A 17,861-nucleotide genomic window follows, 5' to 3' on the forward strand; every position below is an offset into this window, starting at 1 on the left:
CTTCTTGCTTTTCCTGTGGTGGCCTGTCCTGGTCTTCTTACCCTTAATTTCCTTACCCTTAGTTAGCTTCTCTGCCTCAATATGCTCCTTTTCCTCATTACTAGATGAAGTGTAAGTTCACATGACAACCATGGATAATGCTGAATCATGAATCCCCCTGGCTTGGTAAGAGTGCTCCCTTTTTCTTATTCTTTTTTCAAAAACAGAAATGTTGTTTATAGTTTCCCCCTGGACTCAAGGAAGAATTCCTCAGCTGTTTGATATCAATGAACAACAATTCCCTCGTTTCAAGACTTTTGTTGCCCAAATACTCGACTGTCAAAAGGGAATTAGGCTCCCACAGACAAAGTGTAGAGCTTAATTTTCATCCCCAGCATGCATACAACCACATAAATTTCACATTCTGCACATGTTAGTCCTCACAGTGCTTTAACTTTTGTACAGGAGAAATTTGTTAATAGGAACCGTGGAGGGGAATGTGATGCAGAACCAACTAAAAAATTTCGTGTATCACACAGGAAAACTACCATTCTTGACCCACAGACAGATTTGTTTCATACTTTCTTATTCAAAAACAGTTTTAATTCGCCACCTTTCAGATGTATCATGCATGGAAGAGTTTTTTTTCAAGCCTAGCACTTTCGGGTCTCCCAATTTGTCGAAGAAAAATCCAGGCTTTTCTGCTCTGGAAGGCTCTGCTGTACTTTCCTGTAGAACGTCTTCCTGTAGAAACGCCTGTAGAGTGCCCCTGCGCCTCTGAGCGAGCCTGATACGTGGGATAATTTCGAAAACAGGTAGAAACCAGTGGAGGACGACTAGTTCATCATTTTGTGGAAGCGGAGGATGCATACTTCAGTCAAGTGCAAATGGACAGCAGGTGGTGTGAGTTTCAGCCGAGCATTTTACATTGCGGCGTGATTCTTGGTGAGGGAGTGAAGTGGTCAGGTGTACGTGGCCACATGCAGACTGCAGTTCTGTTTATTAACTGTATGTTTTCTTCTTGATCAGTTGCACTAGAGTTCAAACAGCTAACACTCCCTGTTTTTTTTTTTTTTTTTTTTTTAATTTCACGTGAGTTGTCTAACACATACGTTGCATGATTCCTGGCTGATTGATAGAGAATTGGACAAGGAACTATCAGCTTAATCTTGCTATATTCGTGGCTCAATTCCACCATTCCATTCATTCATGCAATTTTTAAATTAGATTTGTGCAATAGAAGAACGAGTTTCAGTCACGTACCTGAAGTCAAATGGCTGCTGTGGCTAGTCATTGCTGCATGCACTGGTTTCTTTGGTTGCATGAGGGCTTGGCTGATGATTTTTGGTTGTTTTCCTTGTGCAGGTGTCCTCTGACCAGATCTAAGCTACAGACATTTGTTTCCACGTTCAAATTTGCACCTTCAAGCTGCTGCTGCTGAATTTTCACCGGACCAGAACTTGTTTTCGCCATTGCTTCCAAACGGTAAACCGGATCGATCTGAAACGTGCTGAGCATGTTCCTATCATCATGATGCACCTCCCATAGAAAAATCGTGATCAATGGATGCACAGATTTCGAGAAAAATGGAAAATGGCTGAAGATTTCAGAGATCAATTTCTTGGAAACCGTGCATTGGAATCCGCTGAAACTGCTTGGGTAGGCTACTATCACCCATGTGCATCTCCCCATGAAACAAGTTTTGAAACGAATGCACGAATATGGAGAAAATGCAAAAATGGCTGAAGGAGATGGAGGCTAATTTCTCGGAAACCATGAACCGGAATTGGTTGAAACTGCTCAGGCATGTTGCCATCACCCTTGTACAATTCCCCATAAAACGGTTTTTCAAATGGATGTATGGTTTTCAAGTTAGGGCAAAAACAAATTCTGTTCTAGGTATTTTTGCTTCAAGGCATTTTGCAGTTTTGTTGCATGGTAAGAAAAATGAACTTGGGCTGTGATGCAGGTATGGAGATGATGGAGGAGGAGTTTGAAGATTGTAGGAGGACTTCTGAACCCTTGAGGAAGCTACCATGTTCGCCAAACCACCTTTTTGAAATCCATTTCTAGCTTCCTACAATTTCTACAGGAACTTCCTGTAGAAGCACAATGAGGTGGAAAAATGATGGAGAAAGGCAAGGGATGGACACAGAGGTGCTTGCAGGCCTAACCAACAGATTCCCACCATCAGATTCCCTTTTAAAATTGATTTTGGTTCATCCAAAGGTTCTACAGGATGTTTCCTGTAGAAAACACAAAACTTCCTGTAGAAGGCACAGTTTTCATAAAAGAAGCACAATGAGGTGGAAAAGATGATGGAAAAGGGTGAGCAATGGGAACATGGATGCTTGCAGGCATAACCAATAGATTCCAAGCTTTAGATCCCCTTCCAAAATCGAATCTGGCTCGCTTGAAGGTTCTACAGGATGTTTCCTGTAGAAATATAGAACTTCCTATAGAAGGCACAAAAATTTCTTTGTCTTTGTTTTGAGTGATTCTCCTGACCTGCAATGTCCTTCTTGCAACCTGCAATTATCCAATGCAAATTAGGTTTATTTTTATTTTTCTTTTCCTCTTTTTTTTTGAAAAACAACTAGGGCGCCTCATGGAGGTTTTCACCCTAATTGCCTGCCCTCGGTGCCTCCAAGGAAGGTTTTCACCCAGGGATCTTATTCCCTTTTTATTTTCTCTTCTTTCCAACCCATTGACCGCCTCATGGAGGTTTTCAATCAATGAGCCAATCTAAGGCGCCTCTAAGGAGGTTTTCACCTTAGATTTTTATTTTCTTCTTATTTTCATTTTTTTTTCTTTTTCTTTTTTTTCTACCCTACCCTACTTGAAAAACAAAATTCTTTTCAAGTATAAGAATACTTCCAATGGAGCCATGTGCACATCGAGATTAGAGATAAAATGATGTGGCAGCTTAAAATGCATGCTTTGACAACTATCCAGATCTTAGAGACCAAATGATTTGACTTTGAAGGGATCAAACATAGCTGAGGAAGAGAGTACAGTTGCAACTTAGTGACTGTCTGAAACCATATCTCAATATAGCTCTGATATCCGTGGTTCTTTTGCTGATCTGGATCATGTTTCATGTCACCTTCTAACCTGACTTTCTCATCTTCCTCTTTTTGCTGATCTTTCTCTTGAATACATGGAAGATTTGATGGTAACCATGAGGGAACTCTCTCGATCTCTGATTCTGATCTCTTCTCTTCATCAAGTGCAGCCCATGGTTCTTTGATATTTTCTTTTGAATCTTCTTTTGCCTTTGGTCCTTCAATGTTGTCAATATCATCTCTTTTTTGCAATACTCTTCCTGAGCTACGGTGAACATCATTTAGCTCAAGAGGAGTTGTTTGGACATGTTGTGCCTCAGCATTACAATTGTGTTGAGCTACTCCATTGTATGGTTTTGGGAATGGTGGTACGGGTAGTTGAGTGGGGGTGTATTTTTGAGATGGATGTGCATGGGGTTGTGGTTGGGTAGGCATGTGGGGCTGCCTTGGTGGAGGAGGAGGCGATGGTTGCGGTTGAGCAGGTGGTGGAGGAAAATGAGCGGGATGAGAGTTGTATTGGGGCCTCCACCCCTGATGAGGTGCATTCCACTGAGGCTGTGGCTGAGCATAAGAGTGAAACGAATGAGCAACTGGTTGGGCATAATATGGATTTGTAAAGGAACAAGGAGGAGGTGTGAACCAGGAAGGATGAGCAGGGGGACCCCAAGAAGGCATGAAAGTGGCTTGATAGGGGTCATAATAGGTCTCGGGTGTCCCTTGCAGTTCCTGTTGGTAAGATCTAGGTCCATGCAACCTCCTTTGGTTCATATAATAGAGTGATTCAGTGGCTCCTTTCGTTCTCTGATATGCAGCTTTGATTCTGGGTAAGGAAGGGCACTGATCTATAGGATGGTATTCTTCACAGACAAAACACACTTCTATGGAGTACAATGGACATTCGTTCCTAGGATGCTTTCTAGTGCATCTGGGACAAAAGATGTCCAAAGCCCTCTTAGCTTCCTCTTGCTTCTTTCGGATCTGTAAGGTATCCAGTTGCATGGCAAGAAACTGCCTTATATCACTCTTGAAATCTTCCATCTGATTTTCAAATTCATTTTTGGATAAGGTACTGCTCCCAACATTTCTGCTTGTAGCCATTTGCTCAAGAGGAATGGCTTCTTCTTCTTCTTCCCTTGAGGTTCTTCAGATATGTCTTACTGTCCACCTAAGGGTTCTTTAATCACAGCCATCGAAGAAGAGAGAAGGTTGGCTGTGTGAAGCAGTGGGGGTGTTGTGCAATCATTTTTCTGAATTATCTCTACTCCTACAAGGCATGAAAGGACATCTTTTTGGTTGATTTTTGCTTTTTTCTTCTTGTACCTGCAAAACTAAAATAGATTGAACTGCAACTAACTACCTTGCTGAAATGAGAATGCGAAACTAAAATGAAAGCAGGAAAGGACTAATCTATTTTGCTCAAATGAAATTGCAGGAATGAAATGCTAGGCTACGCTTGTGGAATTGAAATGCTAATCTATGCTTGCAGAAATGAAATTGCGGAATTGAAATGCCAATCTATGAAAGCGGTAAATGCTAATCTACTTTTGCAGAAACGAAATTGCATAATGGAAATGAAATAAACTACTTAGCAGAAGGTTGTAGTGGAAAATAGAAGAAAAGCAGCAATCACCAATACTCTGACGCTTCCCCGGAAATGGCGCCAAAAAGATTGCGGGCTCTAGTATTGCAGCAATAATGCTACAACTCCTAGAACTCCCTTCTTTAATTTTATGAACCTGGTAGTTCGTAACAAACTTGGAAGCGACGGTGCTGTATGCACAAGTACTAGCTCTTGCTGCAGCTGTCACTTGGTCAGCTGGCACAAGTCCGCTAGGGGCTTAAGCCAACTTCTATGAGCTCTTAGAAGAAGCTTTTTAACTGATGGATGAAAGCTAACTCAAAGGAAGCTAATCTACTTGCGGAAAGAAACTGAAAGCCAAAAAGAAACGCAAACCCTAGCAAACCCTAATTCTACCAGCTAGTCCTATTGACGCAAAGGAGAGCATGCAAACTACTGACAAAGATGCCATTACTTCTATGAAGGTAAAATACATGTGTCTAGACTACCTCTATCTGAAGAAAACATCTTTTTGTATTTTTGAATAAGTTGTTAGAATTATCATGCATGTGCTTTTAACTATTTTTTTACTGTGCAGAGGTGGATTGGCGAGAGGAAATGCTTGGAGGAGGTTGGGAAGGTTTAGAGAGGGCCTAAGGGGTCCCTAGCACCCTTCCAGAGAGTTCCATAGAGTTTGGCTATCAAGAAACCTCATTCGTGAGCTTCTATAGGAAGTCTGCAGGGGTTCTACAGGATGTTCTGGGATTTCTACAGGATGTTCTGTAATTTTTCTACAGGATGTTTAGAAATGGAATTTTGGAGCATGGATGGAGGGAAAAAGGTGGAGGAAGGAGTATGGAGGTGAAATAGGGGTGTAGGGGAGTTCAAGACTTGGGGAATGGAGTTGAGGAGAAGGTGTAGATGGCTGGACTTGTTCCAAGAAGACTGGAATAATGCTGCACAAAAGGTAGGGTTATGAGGGCAATGTGGCAACGTGAGGCAAGAAACCAAGTTAGGAGATGGAGAAGATGGGTTTGAGGGAGTCTGGGCAGATAGAGAAGTGGTACAGGTGCTCTGCAATTTGTGTTTCCAACTGAACCAACAAAGACATGCAAGAAAACAAAGATCTAGTTATGCTACCCTAATATGATCTGGCTAACAGTAACGAGAATGGACAAAAGCTTTATTTGCAAGGAAACCATGTATATTTACTGTGAAATGAAGCATTCAAAGATCTGAACATGTAACCAACCTCTGCAAATGAAAACAACACACTAAGGATTGCATGGTAAAGCAAACTAGTGTTTTTGTTTGGGACAACACGATTACTTCAACTCCAGCCCCTGATCCAATAAGGAAGAGGTGAAACCAAAAGTGTTTGCTGACCCTTTTTTGGAGCCTTTTTCCTGTTATTATCCTACCAATCTATTCTAAACATGAAAAGCTACTTTAACCATTAAAAAAATCTAAATAACAAAGCAAGAGTTAAATCTAAATAGCAGATTTTATTCTAAGAATGCAGCAAAAACACATAGAGATAAACAAAGGAGGTACTGGGCGCTTGAGATGGGCCCAACCCCAAGAGTTGCAGCCTCCTAAGAGAGATTTAGAGCTGGTGCAAAGCTGGATTCATCTTTATTGATCAAGAAATGTTACATTCCAATAACTGTCCACAAGGAGAACTTGAAAATGTGCTGAAAGCAAAGCTAATCTACTGCCTAAAAATCGAACTACAAAATGACTACAACATGAATACAAAATGACTAATTACTGGCTACAATATGACTACCCAAAATGACTAACTGAAATGAGGCCCTAAGCCCTCTTATTTATACAAATTGAGGACCCCAACAGTCCTCCTAAACTTTAGGGACTCGGCTGCCCAAAACTTGTAGTTAACAGCAGTCCTACTTGACTTGCTTGGCTGCCCTTGTGCTAATTGATTTGGTGGCCATTGAACTCTGAGCTGATGGTGGAGAATTCGAGGTAAGGGCCCATAAATGAAGGGGACACCTTCCTACAAATCCTCTCCCTTGTTCTCCCACGAATTTGGCTGCCAAGTGCTCATTAAAACCTTCAATTTTGTCTCCAAGTTGACCAAAAAGGCTACACAAAGCACACATTAGACTTGTTGGCATAATGACTAACCCAATTCACTCTATTAGCATAAATATAATAAAAAACATGCAATAAACTAATGAGAATGGTGGATTAAGTCGAATTAGGAGGTTGAATGAGCCCAAATAATTATCCATTTTTGGGGCTCATCAGCATACCCTACATAATCTCTTCTCTGTGTCGTCATTTTGGATGCACCCTATAAATTCTAAGTGTTGGGAATAATACTGAGAGCGGGGGTGAATTAGTATTATCAAATCAATAACTTTTTCATTTCATACTCAGATTTGTATATGCTACTTCAGTGAAGGTAACTCGCGTGTACACGCAATTGTCTTTAAAGCAACCAGCGTATATCCAACAAACTTATGATTCAGTTAATTCATCATATGTTGATATTTAATCAGTGCATCAATAATTCGTTAACCATATAAATAGTAACCATGTGCAGTAATAACAGAATAAACCATCACACATAAGAAACACACATGAACACCAAGATTTAAGGTGGAAACCCAATGCGGGACAAAAACCACCTGTTGCTGTCTTATTTTAATATAAGAAAAACATGTTTGCAATCTTGTACTAGTGCAGACTCATACCAGTATGTAGGAACCCATCTGTAGAAGGCTACAGCCTTATCTCGTTCTCCAGCTTCTACTGGAAGGGAACTACAACCCCCTAGCTGTTGTACTAGCTGATCCATTTACTAGTACGTAGGCGCCAGCCTACAGAAGGCTCCAACCTTCATTCGTTTTCTAGATGCTACTGGAAGGGAGCTCCAACCCCTTGGCTCTTGTCTTGTGTCAACCTCGTTAAAATTGAAACAAGGAATATGAGGATAGTTCTTTTACTGTGTCAACCTCATTTAAAAATGAAACAGGTCCCATGAGCATAGTTCCTTGTCTTGTGTCAAGCTTGTTAGAAAATGAAACAAGGAATATAAGTAGAGTTCCTTGTCTTATGTCAAGCTTGTTTAAAAATGAAACAAGGAATCTGACCAGAGTTCCTTGTCTTGTGTCAAGCTCATTAAAAAATGAAACAAGGTCTCCTAGAGCAAAGTTCAAATTCAAGTCTTTGAGTAGATCTTGTAAAATCCCAGTCGAGTCTTTCACTTGATCTTGTAAATGAACCTTCATTCCATCCACCTGATAGCCACGAGTAGTCTACTTAGGTGAATGCAATGAAGCTTGGGGGGCATGCACCTAGAATCGAGTCATCATTTTGAGGGCATGTAAACTGAATCCAAGTATCGTTTTTCGTTTCAAGCTTATGTAAACATGAAACCGAATCCAAGCATAGTTTTTCATTTCAAGCTTGTGTAAAAATGAAACTGGATTCAAGCATAGCTTTTCGTTTCAAGCTTGTGTAAACATGAAACTAAATCCAAGCATAGTTCCCTATGGTTCAAGCTTGTGTAAAGATGAACCCCTCTCCATTTTAACCCTCGTGATTACCATTCTATCAGCCTCTTCCGTAAGATGAGCCTTTCTTTTTCTCCTTCCATCATCACTATCTACTTGGCCGATCATACACTTTCACTAGGTTGTTTTACCCTTTTTGAGGAACAGTTGCAATGAGTGGTCTTATTAGCTAGCCTCTTCACATAAATCAACATGTTTTGAGAAGTTCCAACATCACTGGAACCAATTGCTATCCTAGACACCACTCGTTCCTCTAAGTGGAGCCCTCTTTAAGCTCTTTTGAGACTCTCAAAATATGAAAAGATTGTTGAGTGCTTGTCCTTTTCAGCTCGTTAACGGATTGGAAATGACATCTACTCAGTATAAGTTTAACCCTTTTCTAGATTGAGATAGATTATTTACGAAAAAGGAATATGTTGATCGAACATGGTCAATAGGTTCTCTCTTGTATTATTTTATGCTTTTTTGGAGTTGAGAGACAAATCTATGAAAAAGAACTTGTGGAGTTTTCCTTTTGTCCCTTTCCAAACTCTATAAACATGAAAAGGATCGAGTTATCATTGTCGTTAAACTCGTTAAAACATCAAATAGCGACAAACTTGTCCATCATGACAAGACCGAGTTTCACCTTCGCTAGACTCGTTAAAACATCACATAGCGATGGATTCACCCGAAGGGTGGAATTATACAACAAGCATATGTTATCCTCCTCAAGCTTGATAAAAAATAAAGAGGTACTAGTCAGCAATGACTGGGGAAAATGGGAAAAGGGGTAAACCACTTTATGGCAGCAGGTCGCTCTTGAACATGACACTTTCACTTCATCACTGTGACTACATGGGTTGGGTTATCTGCTTGATGGTCATCATACCTTGGTCTATCATACCATCCATTACTTTGGTTTTGGGTCAATGCTGCCAATTCATTCAGTGTCACTGACATGTTCAAGAGAAGTCACTCAGTCAAAATTCATCCTTTGCAATACTCATAAACCTTCATTTTCATGACCGCCATTCCTGAACCTTGTGTCGTCAGTCACATTCCGTCTCCAAAAATCATTACACTCGTTTCGTGTTGTTGATGTGGGATACATCAAGGCCCTCCTGCGACGAGTCGCTTCTTGTCGACATTAGCACATTATCCAAGAAGTTGACTTAGAAACACCCTTCCAGTACCTTGAGGCTTGCATACATCAATGGCAGGTTTCTCACTTCCGGCGATAGGTTGACATCACTGGCCTTCGACCAAAAGACTTTGTATGGTGTTCAACATCAAAACATCCATTCACACCATGCAGAATGTACTGCAGTACCTTGAGGATCATTATCATTATCGGTGATTTCTCTCACGTGTCTGTTAACAACTTACATCATTGGCTGGTAATCAGATGGTGTCTTCCCATGTTCGACTTCAGATCACATATTCACACGGTTAGACTCGTACTTGAGCGAACGATTGAATGAGATAGAAGACCTCGGAGCTAGTTTCATACATCTGAGTTGTGATTTAAGGAAAGTACCAAATCATCCGTACAATGGCTTTACATTGATGGTCATCCGATCATGGATCTATATTTGTAGACGACTATCTATGTACTTGTAATGAAAGTTTATATGCTGAGGATGGGTATGCCTTCCCTTAGCAATTCATGAGAAAAAAATCAAATATCATGATATTGTGTATTGTAATCGATGCAGGTCACCATCCACTTCGGAACTTCCTTATCACATCGTAAGGCATATCACTTGACATTATTATTTTCGACTTCATGCTTTAGGGGTCAGCTATTATAGATCCATTTGGGCACATCACTCCCATCATTCAGATTAGTATTATTAGGGTGCATCAAACCCTAATTCAGTTGCTACATGCCCTAGACCAGTCAACACTTTGAATGCCTCCTTCCCTAAGAGTTTGTTGGCCTGAAGCCCTCTAGAAATGCTTCCTTGAGGGACTAGTGTAGCCTTGGTTAGGGGTAAGTGCGCTTCAATTTAGGTAGGCCCATGTCAGGGTGCTTTCCACAGCACTTAGGCCAACTTTGACCTATGCTGGGCGAGATTGAGCGAAATCATCACAGGGTTCTGGGAATATTCTTATCTTTTGGAGCCTTCTAGAAGATTCCCACACTTGTCATCTCCTATAAGCTCGAAATTGGATAGGGAATGAGTTAAGAAACCTCCTATCCTCTCATCCCTTCCTCCATGGAAAATAACTCTAAGTTTGGAAGGCCATTCAATACCCTAATTTATGACCAAACCTCCTCGATTTTCCTATAAATTGAGCACTCATCTAAGTGATCAGGGGTTGGACTTTGAGAATTTCTAAGGATATATTGTTGGTGTGAGGATTGATATTGTAAGCAAGTATTGTTATGTTGCTGGAGTGTTGTGCTATTGATGTGATGTTGGTTGGAACCAAGTTGGAGGAGTGACATTGAATCAGACTACATGGTTGTAACTCTTCCTTCTACTTAATAAAGCTGTTTACACCTTTTCCCATATTATTGTCTTTATGTATGATGATTATATGTGTAAATTCTTTCGATTCCATTTTCTTATAATAGATAGATCTCTTTCTTTGATTGGTTTTTGTCCTCTGTTTATGATTGCAGGTACTTGTCAAGCGGATTAAGTTCGAGAAGGAGTGACGAGAGACATACAAAGGAGACAAAGGGAAAGAGAAAGATAACAAGTAGGTCCCTTGTCTTATTTATCTTCTATAGAAAAATGTTAAGTGCTTTAAATCTGTTGTTCTAGGTGTAGCTACCCACCTAGGGAAATTGTGTTTATCCGTAGATGCAAAATTCCACATAACAACTAGACAATCCATTTACTAGTACATAGGTACTAGCCTATGTTAGAGCCTAGATTTGTCTCAGGCTGAAAAGACAAGGTTCTAGGTCCACATCAAACCACGCTCAGCCTCGTAGCTAGCCCTACGAGGACAGGAGAGGGCTCTCTCCAGGTCGATCTCGGCAAAAGACAAATGATTGGGGCTCGAGATGACTAGATTTGCAATTGATCTTAGGCTAGGTATTAAGTGCAGGGATTTGATTTGGTGTTTTGAGGGTTTTGTTGAAAAAATGGGAAAGGCAAATTTGGGCTCGGGGATGAGGCACAGTTTTTTGCAGAGGTCTAAATGGGGCAAGGAAGGCGATCATCTTGATGCTTTAAAGCAAGTGAGGTGGGTAGATCAGACAGGTGAGGAGCTAAGGAGAGCAAGAGAGTCTCAAGGATTCTCCTTAAACTGAAGAAAACATGAAAATTTAAACAAATTCAAAGGCAGAGCATAACAGTTATGGATTCCACCTTAATCACTCATTTGTTTCAAATTCAGAAGAAGAAGCATGAAGATGATACACAAAACACTAGATAAACTTACAATTACTCAGAGAGGCACACCATCAAAACATAAAGCCACATGGATCCCAAACAGTGCTGCAAAACCCTGGTCTTTCCTTAGCCAAAAATGCAGAAGTGAATGTACAATAGAGTGCCAAGCTTTTCCCAAGAGTCCAACCCTGAAAATGACTTAGAAATTACATAATATAGACAAGCCAACCTCTTCCCTTGCCTCTAGGGGTCGAGCTCATCCTTCTAGGAGCTGTTTCAACCAATTCTAAACAAAGCACTAAAATCTAGGCAGTCAAAACAACTTGCCTCTATAAGGTAGGAAACTGATTCATTCATTAAATTTTCACTCTTTGGTGAATGAATCTTCTAGAACAAGTAACTAAGTGTCAAAATTACATCATGTTCACTCAATTACATCAAGATAAGTCAAAAATTACATCACAAAGCAAAACTAGTCAAACTGGCCGAATTTCTGAGCTGGAAGGTGAAAAATTGGGCAAAAAACCTCTATGCGCCGCGCCAATTTCTGTATGAGTCACGCCACTTTGCTACTGATTTTGAGGCACTTGCTGAAGTCCAAATTGAGCCCAAGTGTGCATTTTGGAAAGCCCTGCCTGTCTACTTTCTAACCAAAGTGGAATTTTCCAATTTGGTGTCCATTTGCCTCTCCAAAAGTGCATTCTCCTAAGACTGCTTCCTGTGTGTCAAAATAGGGGCAGTGAGGTCATTTTTTGCATGTTTGTTGACCTTTTGGGGACCCAAAACTTGCCCAAACTTCTTGTCCATGTACCAGCAGTCATGTTTTTTCATGTTCAATCCAAAAATGCAAGCCATTTGTGATTTGGAGCTCCCAATCCTAAGCACCGCGCTAGTGGCGCGGCGCACAGGGAGAAAAAACCTGTGTTGTGCCCAAAAATTTGTCATGTGTACTGTGCTTGGACTGCCCTTTGATGATGGTATGAAACTAGGTGTTGTTGTGAGATCTTCCACCAAGGGGAACAATGCAAAAAGGGAGTGTTAGGAAGGGGAATAATATGATGGGAATAGGGGTTATGGGGGGAAATTTTGTTTAGGGATATGTAGGAGGGTTTGGGGATTTTATAGGGTAGGGTTTAGGAGATGTTTATAGGGGCAAGGGTTTAGGAGTTTTTGGATTTGAATGCAATGTTGGATTGATGAGCTTGATGGGGGGGGGGGAGGAAATGAGGAAACAAAAGGGAAATGGGGAAAGGGGAGAGTCCTTGGCGACCAATCAATAAGTCAAGACCCCACAACAAATTTCCTTTGAATGTATTTTAAAGGGAGGATTTAGATTTTGTTTCAAATGCTACCACCCATAAACCACTCACACTTATCACCATATTCAAAGCAACAGTAAGCATGAGGGCCTACCTGGCGAATTCATGCAAGGTATGGGCGAATTTGTGAAATTCCAAGCAAGTTTCAGGCTTGAGGCTATACACGCCGCGCTCAAAACCCAGTGCGCCGCGCTCTTTATATGCGCCACGCCCGTTATAATTTACACTGGGTGAAAACTCCCAGTACGCTGAACGATTTATGTGCATCGCGCCCCTCTATGTGTGCGCCATGCGGCCTTTCAAGTCACACAATCGGCCTCTTCCACTCACTGTTTGGCTCTTACACTTTCAAAACACAATTTCTCCCTTGGATGACTTTTTGGCATTTTCTTGTGGTTGGTTTTATGAAATTTGTTGCATTCAATCATGGGCATAAACCACCATATCACTCATAAAATTTGATGAACAAGTGATGTTACAGAGCCTACCTGCCGATTTGATGGGCTTCACAAAAATTTTGAGGAAGTTTGGCAGTGTTTTGGCGCTCTGTCTGTGTGTGCCGCACGCAAAACCCAGTGCGCCACGCCCTGGGTGTGCGCCGCGCCAGTTAGAAAAATACACTGCGGGCCGGCTCTGTGTGTGCCGTGCCCTCTGTGTGTGCCGCACCCTCTGTGTGCGCCGCGCCCCTGTTTATATGTGCCGCGCCCTAAAATCGCCTCCAATCTTGCTCCAAACCACACACGATGCACACTCAAACCTTTGCAATGTTTCCTTAAGCACTTGATTTGCAAAATGACTTTGATTTTGGTGGGAACTTGTATATAAAGTCTTAGAAGTCATGGGTTAAATTTTGCTTTTTCAAAAACCCATTTTTCTAATGTTATGTTTTGACTCTGTCCTTTGGCTTTCTCGTTGAATTTCTAGACTCAAAATGATGAAATTGGTTGATTTTTTGCAGGGATATAGGCATGATTTGACAAAGGAAAACCAGAGCCTGCTTTGAAAACTCCATGGCGGAAAAAATACATGATTATTACAAAAAATGAATTCGACAATTTCTTATTCAAAATAGAGTTTTGAACAAGAAATGTCCTCAAATGTGTTTGATGATGAGCTTTTGAACTAGGAACCTCTTCGAAAACCATCCTCATGGCCTGCGGGCATTATTCGACATGTTTGAAGACCAACCACTAGACCTAGACTCTTAAAATAACTCTTTTTGACCGAAATAGCATAATTACTATGAATGACTGAAACGAACTTTGATGAACATAGAGAAATTTTGACTAGCCCGGGCAGGTACAAGCATGAGGGAAACAAGAACACCAAACCCTTCCGTCAGACAATGACATGCCCCTAGTGAAATGCAACGAAGTGAGTCAAGCGAGACACCTAAAAATGAATTGCAAAAAGAGGAATGATCTCTGACAGAGGGATGACCAGACCGACTCTAACATTGGCTCCAATGGGGATGGTAGCTCCTTGGAGGTGCCAAGAACGACAGATCTCTGGAAGAGCTAGACAGTGCCTTCGTCCATTGGGCTATGGAAACATTATTTCGACAAATAATACAAGACTTTTGACTCAATTTATTTGACTGAAACTTGACTTCAAAATGACTCGATATTGACACTAAAACGATTGAAAAACTGACTTGACAAACTGAACTCAAAACTGAAATCTTTCTTCAGAATTATAGCCTTCACTTCGGGCCCTAGATTGAAGAAAAGATTACAGCACACACTTGTAGCGAAACTGAAATAAAATGGTATTTACAATGACAATGATGACAGCAGAAATAACTTAGAAAAGGTACCGCTTGAGCAGCCGACCATTGACTGGCCCTCCTGGACAATCTTCTCCATTCATCTCCTTCAAAAGAAAGGCATTCTAACCCCGATACGCTGCAATCTTAAAAGGACCTTTCCAGAGATTGTCAAACTTGCCGTGCTTGCCCTTTTCCTCATTCCTTGCATCCCACTTTAACACCACATCATCCAACTGAAATGTGTCTGCCTTTGCTTTTCTATCATAAATCTTTTTAATTCGCTCTTGCAACTTGAATGTGTTCTGAAAAACATCTTCCCGTGTCTGCTGCAAGTGGATCATTTGATTTAGTCTTCTCTGCATTGGATCCTCTTCACTACCCGCCTCTTGGAGAAGTTTGACTACCAGAGCTGCAAGAGAGGTAGGGAACACTGTGTCAACTCCATAAACTAACTCAAAGGGGGACATACCAATGGATTTCTTTTGACTCACACGATCTGCCCAAAGTGCATGGACCAGCTTCTTATGCCAACTCTTCTTGTTGATTTCCGGCATCTTTTTAATAATATTGACCAAAGATTTGTTGGAAGACTCCGCAAATCCATTGCCTTGCAGATGATAGGCGGTTGAGTGCCCCAAAGGAATATGATATTTACTACAAAACTCAACCATCCTTTTTGACTTGAAAGCTGCTGCGTTATCAGTGATTAACTTATTTGGGCAACCAAAGCGAGACAAAACATTATTTTCTAGGAATGAAATTATTACCACATCCGTAGCTTGCCTAGTGGGAATTGCTTCGATCCATTTCGTGAAGTAATCTATCACTGTGAGGATCCATCTATGCTGACCTAAAGAAGAAGGATGAATTTCACTAATGAAATCCAACCCCCACTGCTGAAAAGGGGCACTCACCTCAATGGGCTTAAGCGGCAAAGGCTGTAATTTCTGTTTCCCTTCAAAAATCTGGCAGTTATGATAGCTCTTAACAGTCTTGAACACATCAGCAAACAATGTCGGCCAATAGTATCCAGCCCTCAAAATTTTATTTGCCGTTGTTTTCCAAAAAAGGTGACCGCCACAATCTCCTTTATGGAAATCCTCCATGACCTGCTTCGCTTCTTCCTCCACCAAACAATTTAACAAAACGCCACTGGGATCTTTCCAATAAAGTGCAGAATTCAAAATACAAAACTTAGCGGCCTTCAACTTAAGAGTTCTCGCTTTGTTTCTAGCCATACCAGGTGGTGCGGACAAATTCTGAAGGACATATATAATATCTGAATACCATGGAGAAAGAATAAACATTTTTGATACCTGAAGTGACGAACTCTCCTCATTTTCATCGGACATAGCAGCGATTAGATTTATGTCTAAGACGTGCAGATTTGATTCAGCCATCAACTTCGCCAAACCCTGACCTTTAACAAGCTTTGTGGGCCTTATTTCCACATCATACTCCAGCAAAGCTGCTATCCACTTGCCACGTCTTCCTTCAGGATCGGTCTGAACCAAAACATCTTTGACAGCAGCGTTAGGAACATAAGCTAAAATATGGGAATGCAGAATGTACACACGGAAATCTTTCAGTGCTTTTACAAGTGCAAGGGCTTGCTTCTCAATAATATTGTATTTCAAAGCAGCATCTCTTATAGTCTGGCTGAAAAAAGCAATGGGTCTTTCATGCTCATCTTTTTTCTGCATTAACACAGCTGCCATAGTATGCTCCGAAGCAAATGAAAACAATATAAAATTCTGAGTATAATCCGGGCTGATTAGAATTGGAGCCGAGGAAAGAGCCAATTTTACTAAATTGAAAGATTTTACAGCCTCTTCCATCCATGACACTTGGCTGTCCTTCTTAAGCATGTTTGTAATCTCCCTAAGATGTTCAGCAAGATTAGGAACAAAGCGGCACAGAAAATTCATCTTACCATTGAATGATTGAATCTCCTTCTTATTCTGGGGCAGATCAATTTGCTGAATCGCTTCCACACGTGCTGGATCAATACGGATGCCATCTTTTGAAATAATGTGCCCAAGTAGTTTGCCTTCATCCATGGCAAACAAACTCTTCTTAGGATTCAGCGACACACCATATTTTCTGCACTTTTCAAAGACAATTTTCAAATGATGCAAGTGTTCTTCATCTGATTTGGAAAACATGGTCAAATCATCAAGGTACACAACCAAGAAGACATCCTTCTCATTTGCGAAAGCCAAGTCCATTGCCCGCTGAAAAGTGGCACCCGCGTTCTTCAAACCGAAAGGCATTTTTGCATAATGAAATGTTCCCCACGGAGTGGTGAACGCTGTTTTGTCTCGGTCATCTTCATGGACTAAAATTTGGTTATATCTAGAATAACCATCGAGTAGTGACATGCGAGATGCTCCAACTACTCGCTGAAGTATGTGATCCATTTTGGGCAGCGGATAATTATCCTTCAATGAAACTTTGTTGAGATTTCGAAAATCAATGCACAAATGAATCTCACCGGTCTTCTTTCGCACGGGCACCAAATTAGATATCCAATTAGAAAAATGGATGGGAACAATAATTCCTGATTTGTACAACCTGTTAACTTCCTTCTCAATTGATGGCAACAATTTTGGATTAAGCCTTCTTAACTTCTGTCTGAAAGGTTTTTGATTAGGCTTAATAGGAATAGTGTGCTGAATTATATTTGTATCATATGTCTTCAAATCAGAATAGTCCCAAGCAAACACATCAGCAAAAGATGACAACAAACTGATATATTTGGCCTTTACCTTCGGTGACAATGCTTTGGACAGCTTTACCATCTTTGGATGCTTGGCTGTTCCAATGTTCACATCTTCAACCCCCTTTTCTGTTGGCTACAATGTTAGTTTGCGGGCTACGTCATCATGATCAAAGAGCTCTTCTAAAGGTATCAAGCCTTTAGGAATCACATTATCTTTGAGCTGCAACACTTCCATTTGATTGATTTGCACATCGTCTTTACCATCATCATGCTCTACATCAATTAAGGTATCTCTAAATTTACCTTTGTTTTGCAGAAAATCATTGATCTCCTCATCATCTTGGAAAACTTGCCAATATCTCTGATTGTCCGGGACAGTCGGACGGTGCTTCACATGGATTTCAAATTTATTGCTTGAGTTCATGGGAATCTTCAAATTACTTGCTGCCTTAGCAAGTGCATCAGCAATACTATTTTGAATACGAGGCACACACGTCAAAGTGTAATATGAAAAAAGCTTCAAAATGTCTAGAACAACATTCCGGTATGCCCGCATCCGAGGATGCTTTGCTTGAT

Source organism: Pinus tabuliformis, chromosome 1_2 (assembly GCF_031772625.1).
Source record: "Pinus tabuliformis cultivar Carrire ecotype Pingquan chromosome 1_2, CPIR1, whole genome shotgun sequence".
Taxonomy (NCBI): Eukaryota; Viridiplantae; Streptophyta; class Pinopsida; order Pinales; family Pinaceae; genus Pinus; species Pinus tabuliformis.